The sequence below is a fragment of the Calidris pugnax genome, unplaced genomic scaffold (assembly GCF_001431845.1).
Source record: "Calidris pugnax isolate Ruff unplaced genomic scaffold, ASM143184v1 scaffold205, whole genome shotgun sequence".
Lineage (NCBI taxonomy): Eukaryota > Metazoa > Chordata > Aves > Charadriiformes > Scolopacidae > Calidris > Calidris pugnax.
The window spans coordinates 373,521-385,781 of record NW_015090943.1 but is presented as its reverse complement, the minus strand read 5'-3'; the positions used below and the strand labels follow the sequence as shown (position 1 = coordinate 385,781).

The 12,261-nt window shown below is 49.2% G+C and overlaps 1 protein-coding gene across 1 annotated transcript in view; it reads left to right on the top strand.

Moving 5' to 3' along the window:
- The window catches only part of FBXO42 (F-box protein 42), a 75,008-nt gene that overhangs the window by 914 nt on the left and 61,833 nt on the right, over positions 1 to 12,261 (top strand). The window lies entirely within an intron of this gene.

Here is a 12,261-nt window from a genome sequence, read left to right as displayed (position 1 = left end):
GGCCTTTCTTAGGAGCTGGGAGAGCGGGAGCAGAGCCTTTGGCAGCTCGCTCTTAATAACCTAAAGTCTAATGAATGCTGGGAGGAAGAACAAAAGGAGAAGTCGTGCAAACTGAAATGCTTGTCTGCAGTCCGGTGAATCGATTCGTTATGTGGGCGCCGGGTTGTGTTTGTGAGATAACTCTTGGTTGATCACCAGGGACGGCGTTTGTATTAAAAAAAGGCTTTAATTATCACTGGTGAGACTGGCTCGGGCTGCAGGTCACCGTAGCTGGAAAGTCTTCCCCTTTACTAAAGGGGACGTGAATTAAAATAAATTACGTTTTGAGATGCCGCTGACCTAAATTTGTAACCTGGGTGTAACGAAGTCTTTACCAGCCCTGCCCTTCAACCAAGGAGCCGCCTCCTGCTGCCGCGAAGCAGCCCCAAGCCCCAATCGATCCGCTGCCCCGCAGGTGGCTTCCTGAAGCCCCAAACTGGTGATGACACTGCAGTGTCCTAACGAACCGCTTTACATCACAACGCGGCCGTCGCAGCCTGGGCTTGGCCCTTCTAGAGAGCCAAATCTCTGAGCAGGAGGTTAATTGAAGAGTTAAGAGGAACTGGCTGTTATTTCCTCATTTCCTTAGCCCTTAGTGTTCCCACCACCATCTCTCCTTCCTTTTCCTTCCGTTCACGCTGGAGAAAGGCCAAATACAGGTGTCTTTCCCTTAGGTTATGTCCCTCAGGGGTCGGTCTTTCCCTGGTGTCACAACTGGGAGAGGAGAGAGCCAGACCCTGGGCAGGATTCAGACCCTGAATTCTGAATTTAGAATTCTGGACCCTGGGCAGGTCCAGAGAGGGGATTCTTCCATTTTACTCTGCTCTGGTGGGGGAGGCTGTGGGTTGGGGGGGGAATGTGGCTGCCCCCCAGGGCTCACGTCTCGTAGGTGTGAAAACAAAGGTGAGGCTCAATCTCTGTTTTTTCTCCAAATAATGCTGATCCACATCTGTGTTCGTGCCTCGTGTGTCTCTCATCGTACGTGTGTGTGTATACACCTAGAGATATATATATATAAATATTTGTTTTGGTCCTGAAAGCCTTGTATTAAATCAGTAGTGGTGTCGAGCTGGGTATTTATTAGCCCAAGAGGGTTTGGGGTGTTACTCCCCATTGTCTTCGCTGATGATCTCTTGTCGGTGCTTTGATAGTGGCTTTATTTCTTTATTTATTTAATTTTTTGTCACGGCGGGGCTGGGCTGGGCTGGGCAGACACTGCAGGGGTTCGTTTCGGGGTCTGGCTCGCTCGGATTATCTCCTGCTGCCTGCGAGATGCTGCCCAAACCTCTCCAGGGCGAAGTGTCTTCATTCAAACCTCTTTAGGTTTTCCAAATCGGGGAGGGCATTTCTTAGGAGCTGGGAGAGCGGGAGCAGAGCCTTTGGTATCTCGCTCTTAATAACCTAAAGTGCCCCCCAGGGCTCACGTCTCGTAGGTGTGAAAACAAAGGTGAGGCTCAATCTCTGGTTTTTCTCCAAATAATGCTGATCCACATCTGTGTTCATGCCTCGTGTGTCTCTCATCGTACGTGTGTGTGTATACACCTAGAGATATATATATATAAATATTTGTTTTGGTCCTGAAAGCCTTGTATTAAATCAGTAGTGGTGTCGAGCTGGGTATTTATTAGCGCAAGAGGGTTTGGGGTGTTACTCCCCATTGTCTTCGCTGATGATCTCTTGTCGGTGCTTTGATAGTGGCTTTATTTCTTTATTTATTTAATTTTTTGTCACGGCGGGGCTGGGCTGGGCTGGGCAGACACTGCAGGGGTTCGTTTCGGGGTCTGGCTCGCTCGGATTATCTCCTGCTGCCTGCGAGATGCTGCCCAAACCTCTCCAGGGCGAAGTGTCTTCATTCAAACCTCTTTGGGTTTTCAAAATTGGGGAGGGCATTTCTTAGGAGCCCCCAGAGCGGGAGCAGAGCCTTTGGTATCTTGCTCTTAATAACCTAAACTCTAATTAATGCTGGGAGGAAGAACAAAAGGAGAAGTCGTGCAAACTGAAATGCTTGTCTGCAGTCCGGTGAATCGATTCGTTATGTGGGCGCCGGGTTGTGTTTGTGAGATAACTCTTGGTTGATCACCAGGGACGGCGTTTGTATTAAAAAAAGGCTTTAATTATCACTGGTGAGACTGGCTCGGGCTGCAGGTCACCGTAGCTGGAAAGTCTTCCCCTTTACTAAAGGGGACGTGAATTAAAATAAATTACGTTTTGAGATGCCGCTGACCTAAATTTGTAACCTGGGTGTAACGAAGTCTTTACCAGCCCTGCCCTTCAACCAAGGAGCCGCCTCCTGCTGCCGCGAAGCAGCCCCAAGCCCCAATCGATCCGCTGCCCCGCAGGTGGCTTCCTGAAGCCCCAAACTGGTGATGACACTGCAGTGTCCTAACGAACCGCTTTACATCACAACGCGGCCGTCGCAGCCTGGGCTTGGCCCTTCTAGAGAGCCAAATCTCTGAGCAGGAGGTTAATTGAAGAGTTAAGAGGAACTGGCTGTTATTTCCTCATTTCCTTAGCCCTTAGTGTTCCCACCACCATCTCTCCTTCCTTTTCCTTCCGTTCACGCTGGAGAAAGGCCAAATACAGGTGTCTTTCCTTTAGGTTATGCCCCTCAGATTTGCCTGGGGTCAATCTTTCCCTGGTGTCACAACTGGGAGAGGAGAGAGTCAGACCCCGGGCAGGATTCCGGGCTATCCCTTCCGGCCTGGGCAATTCTGTGATTCTATGATTCTGGACTGTTTCCAAGGCAGAGTGATGCTCCTTTTGCAGAAGGAGAAATCACAGCTCTTCCCACATCGGGCTTCAATCCCCTTCACCAGGGCTTTTGTACCTGCAGGCTTCCAGCAGAAGCAGGATGGCATCCAGTGGTTGTTTTCACATAGCGAAGATGTTTGTGTGTGTTTTTCCTGCCCTGTTACCTGGTGTTTGAACTGACGGGTGGCTCCGCCCGAGCAGCATTTCTTTTTTTTCCACGGAGGCAAGTGAAACGCTTGGGTTTGAAAGGCAGCATACAGTTTTTATGCTTGTGCTGGTGTACAACCCCGTGCTGGTTGACTCAGGTGGACTTTTAAAGGCAGCGTGTCTAATTTTAAATTTTAATTTGAGTTCACTACAGCCTTTAGTCTCCGGGGATTCAATATTTTCTCTGTGTTTGGGTGTCGGGGAAGCCCTAGAGGAAACCTCGCCTGCAGAACAAATGGTGTTGTCCTGCCTGTGGTTGGTATAAAGATGGGGATGGTTTATTGCTGCTGTTGAATGTGTGTTACCTTTGACTTGAGGATTTCGAGACGCTGGTGTTGCTAGTTGCTGATTCAGGCACTTTCTGAAGGGGATATTTGTTGCCAGGGATAGTGGGGATGTGCTCGAGTGTCCTTAATTTCAGGAAATGTATAGAATCTTCACGTTTCACAGAAGGAGTGACACCAGCTGTAGCTCTGGAGTGGGAGGAGGATGGGGACGGGCTGTTCTCTGTGTGTTCCCAGCACTCGACTGATCTTTTAAAAGTTCTGTTTTCAGGGTTTCGAGGAAGGCGTTTGGTTTCGGCGCAGCCTGTTTCGCCCGCTGCCTCTTCCAGCCACACTTCCACAGGATGTGAGCGAGTGCTGCTGGAAAAGGCTTCCCACTCTCTGGATAAACAGAGCTGCGCCTCTGAGGGAAGTTATTTTGCCTTGTGTATTTAGTCACGGCAGGCTTTGTTGTAAAACATTGATTCAGGGCTTTGCCCTGACACATTTTCAGGAGGTTGAACGTAAATAAGCGTCGAGCCCTCGGCTTTTGAAATGCAGCGTCGCGTGGGGATGTCTGCGAGGGCTTATAAAAGGTGGTAGAGCCAGAACTAAGCTCAGATTCGGCCCAAATCTGGATAAAAGAGGACTCTGGTGGCTCTGATAATGTGCTTTCTGCAGGTAAGAGCTCCTTTTGGAGTGTATTTTCTGACCTGAGCGGGACTGTCTGCAGTTGGTGACGTTCCCGAGAGACGCGTCAAGGTATCTGGGCTGCGCTGCCAAGCGGCTAATGCAGCTTTTTGGATGTAGCTTAGAAATTCAGGTCAAAATCCATTTCCAACTCGCTCGTTGTCTTAGATGAAAGGGGAGCAGGGTGACACATCCGCAGCGAAAATTGGGGCTTGCGTTGAGCAAGATGCGGAAAACACGGACTTTGCCTTCAGGAGTTTGCTATTTCCAGAGCTGCAAATGTTCTCCTAGAGCTTCGCTTAATTCATGTCTTCGCTTCCCCATTTCTATGGCAATTTTTAAAATATTTGTCTTTGTTGGATGAACACCTACTGAAACATCTGTGACTTCAAATGTTTGTTTAGAGCTGCGCCTCTGAGGGAAGTTATTTTGCCTTGTGTATTTAGTCACGGCAGGCTTTGTTGTAAAACATTGATTCAGGGCTTTGCCCTGACACATTTTCAGGAGGTTGAACGTAAATAAGCGTCGAGCCCTCGGCTTTTGAAATGCAGCGTCGCGTGGGGATGTCTGCGAGGGCTTATAAAAGGTGGTAGAGCCAGAACTAAGCTCAGATTCGGCCCAAATCTGGATAAAAGAGGACTCTGGTGGCTCTGATAATGTGCTTTCTGCAGGTAAGAGCTCCTTTTGGAGTGTATTTTCTGACCTGAGCGGGACTGTCTGCAGTTGGTGACGTTCCCAAGAGACGCGTCAAGGTATCTGGGCTGCGCTGCCAAGCGCCTAATGCAGCTTTTTGGATGTAGCTTAGAAATTCAGGTCAAAATCCATTTCCAACTCGCTCGTTGTCTTAGATGAAAGGGGAGCAGGGTGACACATCCGCAGCGAAAATTGGGGCTTGCGTTGAGCAAGATGCGGAAAACACGGACTTTGCCTTCAGGAGTTTGCTATTTCCAGAGCTGCAAATGTTCTCCTAGAGCTTCGCTTAATTCATGTCTTCGCTTCCCCATTTCTATGGCAATTTTTAAAATATTTATCTTTGTTGGATGAACACCTACTGAAACATCTGTGACTTCAAATGTTTGTTTCCCCCCCCTCCTTAATTTAGTTCAGGCAACAGTGATTTGCAGCTCAGACAGGCTGCATCTCTTCCTAGGTTTCAGGCTCATTTTGAAACACTTGTTTGGCTTATTTTGTTCTGTTCTTGTGCAAATTTTCTAATAGTGTGGGCTTTTAAAGGCTTCAGGTAAGTTGGAAGAGCTACTTGGATGTATTTGGAACTCCTGGGGAGGTTGATATTGATGTGCTGTGGTAACTCTCCTTTCTCCACGGGTCTTGTCAAACCCCAGATCAGCAGTGACTCCCCCATCGGGGCTTTGAGATGTGTTTAAAGACACCCCAGGTCTCCAAGTTTTGGTGAAAAACTGGTTTTATTTGAGCTGGTTGTGAAGGGAGGACGTTAGGAGGTGTCCTGCTGCCAGGCTGCCTCCTGCCAGCCGTGTAAAAGCAAGAGGCTGTCGCTGGATGCTTCACATCATGACAAAAAAATACATTAAAAACTTAGCAAAATCCATATTTTTCTGATATATGTTCTGCCTAAGCAGAGCTACCTGTGAAGCTGCAGAAATTACTGTTCTTGCCAAAATTTCTTGCAGGAATGGTTGTTCACTAACACATTTCAGCGGGCAAAAGATCATTCCTGGTTTGCTGAGTGATTTAGGGTTTTCCAGATAAAAAGCAGCTCACAAATGTAAAAATCTTGCTGTGAGGTCGGGGTGAAGGAACTGTGGGAAGAAACTGTCCATCCCTAAACTTTTTACGTTGAGGGGGATCTGTCATATCTGTTAATTCTGGCTTTTTGTCACACTGCAATGAGAGCAGTGATTTATTTGTGCTTTAAGAAAGCATCAGGAGTCCCTTTGGTGCGGTTCCCCTCATGGTGAGCTTCCAGAGGAGGGTGCTGGGAGCTAAGCCTGTTAGAAAAGCATCACTCTGCAAAGTCAACCATTTTTTGGTGAATCTTTGCTTTTTCTTGGCACTGGTATCGGATATACATCAGATCCTTTTGCCAGCCTGGGAGGGTGTCTGCCCCGAACACCTTAAAGGAGAGAACCAAGCAGCAGCTACTCCTGTGCCATTGTTGTCACATCCATTCTGCAGTTATTGAGCTCAATTCCTCCCTCCAGCCACCACCTTTCATCTCTCTGCCTGAATTGCTGCTTTTCCTGCGTTTGTTTCCAGGCTGGCTGTTTTCTTTCCCCTTCGCAGCTGCTGTCGGAGGGCTCCTGCCCACGTCCCGGGGGTCCCCCACCTTCTGGGGACACAGACACGCTTTGGGGTTTGGGGGGGACGACACGTGGGATGCTTTAACCCACTCCAAACCTCACTCTTGGATGCTGTGAGATCCCAGGGTTTCATAATACATGGTTTCCCCCAGGCAGTACGATGCCAGTGCTTACCAGTTAGAAAGGGGGTGCCCACTGGGATGGTGGCGGTGCCCTCGTTTGGGATCTTAACGAAGGGAGACCTTGAGCTGCTGGGGAAGCTGAGGTTTTGGTTAAGAGCTAGGGATGAATTTGAAATGAGCACGATTTCCCTGAATTTTTATTTGCTTCCCAACATAATGTGGATTAGGCTTCTCATTTTTGTCTTCTCTTTCTTAATATTTAGTATTTTTAAGCCTCTCCAAAGAAAAACTGGACTCAAAATGCAGTATATAGGATAGAGAGAGAACCCTTTTCTCATCACACACCCCAAACTCACGGTGCTTTTCCTCCTCAGCCCATCGCCTTTTTCACCAGCTGGGCAATAAAAAAAATCAAGAAAAAGGCAGGCAAACTCTCAAAATGTGCAGAAGCAGCAGCAAATCCTCATCCACGTGTCGGGTGGGTCAGATGAGCTCCTGTTAAATCGATTTTTAAATTGAATTGCTGGGGTGTATTTTCCTGTAGGTGGCTCAGTTGCCTGCGAGGTCCCCGTGATGGTGATGTGGGTACCTTTGGCCATCCCTCACCCCGAGGTCCGTGGGTCCTCCCCAGGGATTCAGCCCTATTTCTGTGTCCTTTAAAGCCCTAAAGTGTTGGAGGGGACACGGAGTGGTCCTTTCTGTTTTATAATAACAGGGTTGCCAGCACCAACACCCCACGAGCAGTTCTCCACGCTTGTAGGACCAAAGAAGAAGGTATTTCTCCTTCCCTTCCCATCTGCTTCCCTCTGAAAGATTGAAAGGCATTTAAAGGAAACTTTAGGTGACACTGCTCTTTGCTGGGAGCTGGTTGGGGATTTTCCCCCACCAAAATGCTGGTTTCTGAGAGAAATGTGTTTAGGAGAAGCTTTAATGCTGGGAGAGGAGCTCTCCCAGCACCGTGTTGACCAGGGATCAAAGGGACGGTGTCTGGACTGCGGGACATGGAGCTGATGAGGGCTCCATGGGATTTTGAGCAAGGAAAAAACACGCTGCCTCCGAGTCAATCCCACCTTGAAGCTGATGTTTGCCTCTTTACCGGGCTCGTGGACTTGTAGGTACCGTTCTTCTCTCCATCCGCATTGCGAGGGTGCTGGGAGCTGGTTGGGGATTTTCCCCCACCAAAATGCTGGTTTCTGAGAGAAATGTGTTTAGGAGAAGCTTTAATGCTGGGAGAGGAGCTCTCCCAGCACCGTGTTGACCAGGGATCAAAGGGACGGTGTCTGGACTGCGGGACATGGAGCTGATGAGGGCTCCATGGGATTTTGAGCAAGGAAAAAACACGCTGCCTCCGAGTCAATCCCACCTTGAAGCTGATGTTTGCCTCTTTACCGGGCTCGTGGACTCGTAGGTACCATTCTTCTCTCCATCTGCATTGCGAGGAGGTGCACAGCCTTATATTTGCAGAGACCAGTGGGTGTTTGCCCTCCTTAATTAGTATTTTCTGCTAAAAAGCCCAGCTGTGTTCTGAATTTACACACCTGAGCCCTTTTTGGGGATGTCAAAGCTCTGTGCTCGCTTTTCCTAAATCTGACTCTTTTCCATCCATCCCCCTTTTATGTTTCGATTAGCTTATCTTTGTTTCCAGCCCAAAACAAACCCCAGCTCTGGGCTCTATCTGCAAAATTCATCTTGGCTCGGGAGAGACAATGGCCTCGTTTCTTCAGCACAGGTCAGGGAGCCAGAAACCTCTGGTGGTGTAACCCCAGCTTGCTTGACCTCAGCTTCTTGATGCTTTTGTTCTTGATCCTCTTTATACCGATTTGCCTAAATTTTGGTTTGGGAAAACTTGGCTTGCCCATGCTCAGTGGAGATTAGTGCTTTCTTGTAATACACAGAGAAGATGTGGACCAGCGGAGGGCCACAAAGATGGTCCTATGAAGACAGGCTGAGAGAGTCAGGATTGTTCAGGCTGGAGAAGAGAAGGCTCCGGGGAGACTTCTCATAGCAGCCTTCCAGTACGTAAAGGGAGCCTACAGAAAAGGTAAGGAGGGAGTGTAGTAATAGGATTTGAGGGGGAATGGTTTTAAACTGAAAGAGAGGACATTTAGATTAGATATTAGGAAGAAATTCTTTCCTGTGAGGGTGGTGAGACACTGGAACAGGTTGCCCAGAGAAGCTGTGGCTGCCCCATCCCTGGAGGGGTTCAAGGCCAGGCTGGATGGGGCTTGGAGCAACCTGGTCTGGTGGGAGGTGTCCCTGCCCAGGGCAGGGGGGTTGGAACTCGATGATCTTTAAGGTCCCTTCCAACTCTAACCATTCTGTGATTCTATAAAACAGGATTAATTACCACCAGGGTGGTCAAAGCCAAGTCGACGCTGCGCTTTTGCAACCCGTGTGGGTGTTCAAGGTTGCATTGGGCAGGTACGTGCTACGTGGCCAGAGAGTTACATCTTTTGATGTAAACTCTTTCTTTTTTTTTTTTCCCACCATGGAGAGAGAGAACGTATTTTCTGCATTGTTGCAATCGTTGTTTAGCAAACAGTTCTGCCCTTTTAAATTCCCTTTGGTGTGATCCAGCCCCGCTCCTGGGCAATATTTTCCTAGATGGTTAACTCCGTGGTTGGCAGATCCCATCAAAGGCTTTGCCCGCGACGGGGATTACGCGAACTAGTTCGAAGGTGGCAAATTTATTCCATGAGATTAAATGAGTGGACGTCGCAAAACCAGCGTGGTGAGTAGGATTTGGGAGGTGATCGGGGATTACGCGAACTAGTTCGAAGGTGGCAAATTTATTCCATGAGATTAAATGAGTGGACGTCGCAAAACCAGCGTGGTGAGTAGGATTTGGGAGGTGATCGTCCCTCTGGACTGGGCACTGGTGAGGCCCCACCTGGAGGGCTGTGTCCAGTTTTGGGTTCCTTACCACAAAAAAAAGCTGGAGCGGGTCCAGAGAAGGGCGATGGAGCTGGCGAGGGGTCTGGAGAGCAAGGAGAAGGGTCTGGAGAACTTCTGAGGGAGCTGGGGGTGTTCAGCCTGGAGAAAAGGAGGCTGAGGGGAGACCTTCTCGCTCTCTCCAACTCCCTGAAAGGAGGGTGTAGCCAGGGGGGGGCGGTCTCTTCTCCCAAGGAACAGGCAATGGGACAAGAGGAAATGGCCTCAAGTTGCACCAGGGGAGGTTCAGGTTGGAGATTAGGAAAAATGTTTCCAAGGAAAGGGTTCTTAAGCCTTGGAATGGGCTGCCCAGGGAATCATAGAATCATTGAGGTTGGAAGAGACCCTTGGGATCATCAAGTTCAACCATCTACCCTACTCTACAAAGTCCTCCCCTACACCATGTCCCTCAGTACCCCATCTAAACGGCCCTTAAACACCTCCAGGGATGGGGACTCAACCACCTCCCTGGGCAGCCTATTCCAATGCCTGACCACTCTTTCTGTGAAAAATTCCTTCCTAATGTCCAGTCTAAAAGGGTTTGAGGAAGGGGTTGAGGCACCATCCCTGGAGGGATTTAAAAGATGAGTTGCCATAGTGCTTGGAGACATGGTTTAGTGATGGGGGTTTTTGATCAGAGTTAGGATGATGGATGGACTCGATGATCTGAAAGGTCCCCTCCAACCCAGACAATTCTAGGATTGTGTGAAAACACACTTTCAGGGTGTTAGACACACAATATGTGTTACGGCCGAGTTCAGCTGGGGAGGAGAGCGTGGTTTGCAGTGCTCAGACGCTGGTACTGCCCGTGTCGAGGTGGTGTTGGGTATCTCGGTCCCCTGCTTGCCAGCAGAGAGAAAAACACTGCATCAGCCCAGTGCTGCGAAGTCAGCAGCCCCTCTGAAAGCTGTAGGTATCGATTTAAATTAAACCTTGGCTGCCCGTCTGCATTAATACGTGGCTTTTTCCAGAGCATCCTCCTTCTTTCGGCCTGAAAGTCACTACCCTTGAGCTCGTCTTCAGATGAAGCGTCTCAGGGCTGCTCACGACTTCTATTTCTTAGTAGACAGAGAAACGTTGTGTTTTGTGAATTTAGGCTGCAGAATAACTTAGTTTATTGCAAAAATGAAATTTGTCCACCTCCTTCCCATGCATGTGTTAAGCCAAAGACCGTGTCACAAAGGGGACCCAGAGGCTTGAACATGAGTGTTTGCACAACAAGCTGCCCTGTTGGTAAACCCCAGCCTTGACGTGGTGTTTGCTTAACTTCATTTTTCTGAGCATTAAAACTTCATTCTTCGTTAGAATGAAACAGATTAGGGGTGGACCTGCTGGAGACAACTTCTGAAAAGAAAGATCTAGGGGTCCTGGTGGACAGCAAAATGATAATGAGCAAGCAGTGTGCTCTTGTGGCCAAGAGGCCAACGGGATCCTGGGCTGCGTAGGGCAGAGTGTGGCCAGGAGGTGGAGGGAGGTCATTCTCCCCCTCTGCTCTGCACTGGGGAGGCCACAACTGGAATCCTGCCTCCAGTGCTGGGCTCCCCAGTTCAAGAGGGACAGGGAACTGCTGGAGAGAGTCTAGTGAAGGGCAACAAAGATGATTCAAGGATTGGAGCATCTCCCTTATGAGGAGAGACTGAGAGAGCTGGGGCTCTTTAGTCTGGAGAAGAGAAGGCTGAGGGGAGACCTTATCAATGCTGACAAGTGTCTAAAGGGGGGGTTGAAGGAGGAGGGAGCCGGACTCTTTCCAGTGGTTCCCAGCGACAGGACGAGGGGCAACGGGCACAAGTTGGAACATAAGAGGTTCCACTCAAATATGAGGAAAAACTTCTTCTCAGTGAGGGTGGCAGAGCCCTGGCAGAGGCTGCCCAGGGAGGGTGTGGAGTCCCCTTCTCTTGAGATTTTCAAGACCCGCCTGGATGCTCCTGAGTAACATGCTCTAGCTCTGGGCAATCCTGCTTCAGCAGGGGAGTTGGACTAGATGATCTCCATGGTCCCTTCCAACTCTAAAAATTCAGTGAAAAATTCAGTTCCTGCAGCGAAATGTTAAGCCTGAATTTCACGGCGGGGCTGGAAAATTCAATTGTGAGGGTTTGACCTGCTGCTTAAAGCCACAAGAAATTGCCAGATTCGTGCGGGCAGCACCACACGGGGTATCAGCGCTGGTGATTCCAGTCTCTTGAGATGCTGGTATGTTCTGAAGAAGCTGCCTGGAGCCTCTCGATGGGCTTTGCCAGGGTTGGTTTTTTTGGGAAACGAGTTTTATGCCCTTTGCTTTCCCTCTCACACTAATTCCTCATCCTGTTGCCCCTTTCTGCCCAATTCAACAGAAGGATAAAGTCCTAAAAAAATCCTGAATTCCCCCAGGTTTCACAGGAAAGACCCCACCAAAGGCAAGAAAGCTCCGAATCTTGGAGACCGGGGGAGGAAAAAGCTTTGACTCCCCCCCCAGCCCTGTTGCAGAGACTCACCCACAAGCTGTGAATTGGTGATCTGCTTCTATGACAAGATAACCAGATTATTGGACGAGGGAAAGGCTGTCGATATGGTATACCTGGACTTCCAAAAAGCATTTGATACGGTCCCTCACACAAATCTAGTGGAAAAACTGGCTTCACACGGAGTGGACGAGCACATGATCTGCTGGATCAAGCACTGGTTGACTGGAGGGTCCCAAAGAGTTGTGCTCAATGGATGTACGTCCAGCTGGCGGCCGGTCACAAGTGGTGTGCCTCAGGGCTCAGTGTTGGGACCATTTCTGTTTAACGTCTTTATTGATGATCTCGATGAGGACATAAGGTGTAACATCAGCAAGTTTGCAGATGACACCAAGTTAAGCAGGAGTGGTGACTCCCAGGAGGAGAGGGAAGCTTTGCAAGAGGATCTAGAGAGATTGGATCACTGGGCCAATGCCAATGGAATGAGTTTCAACAAGGGCAAGTGCAAGGTCCTGCACTTGGGCCACAATAACCCCATGCA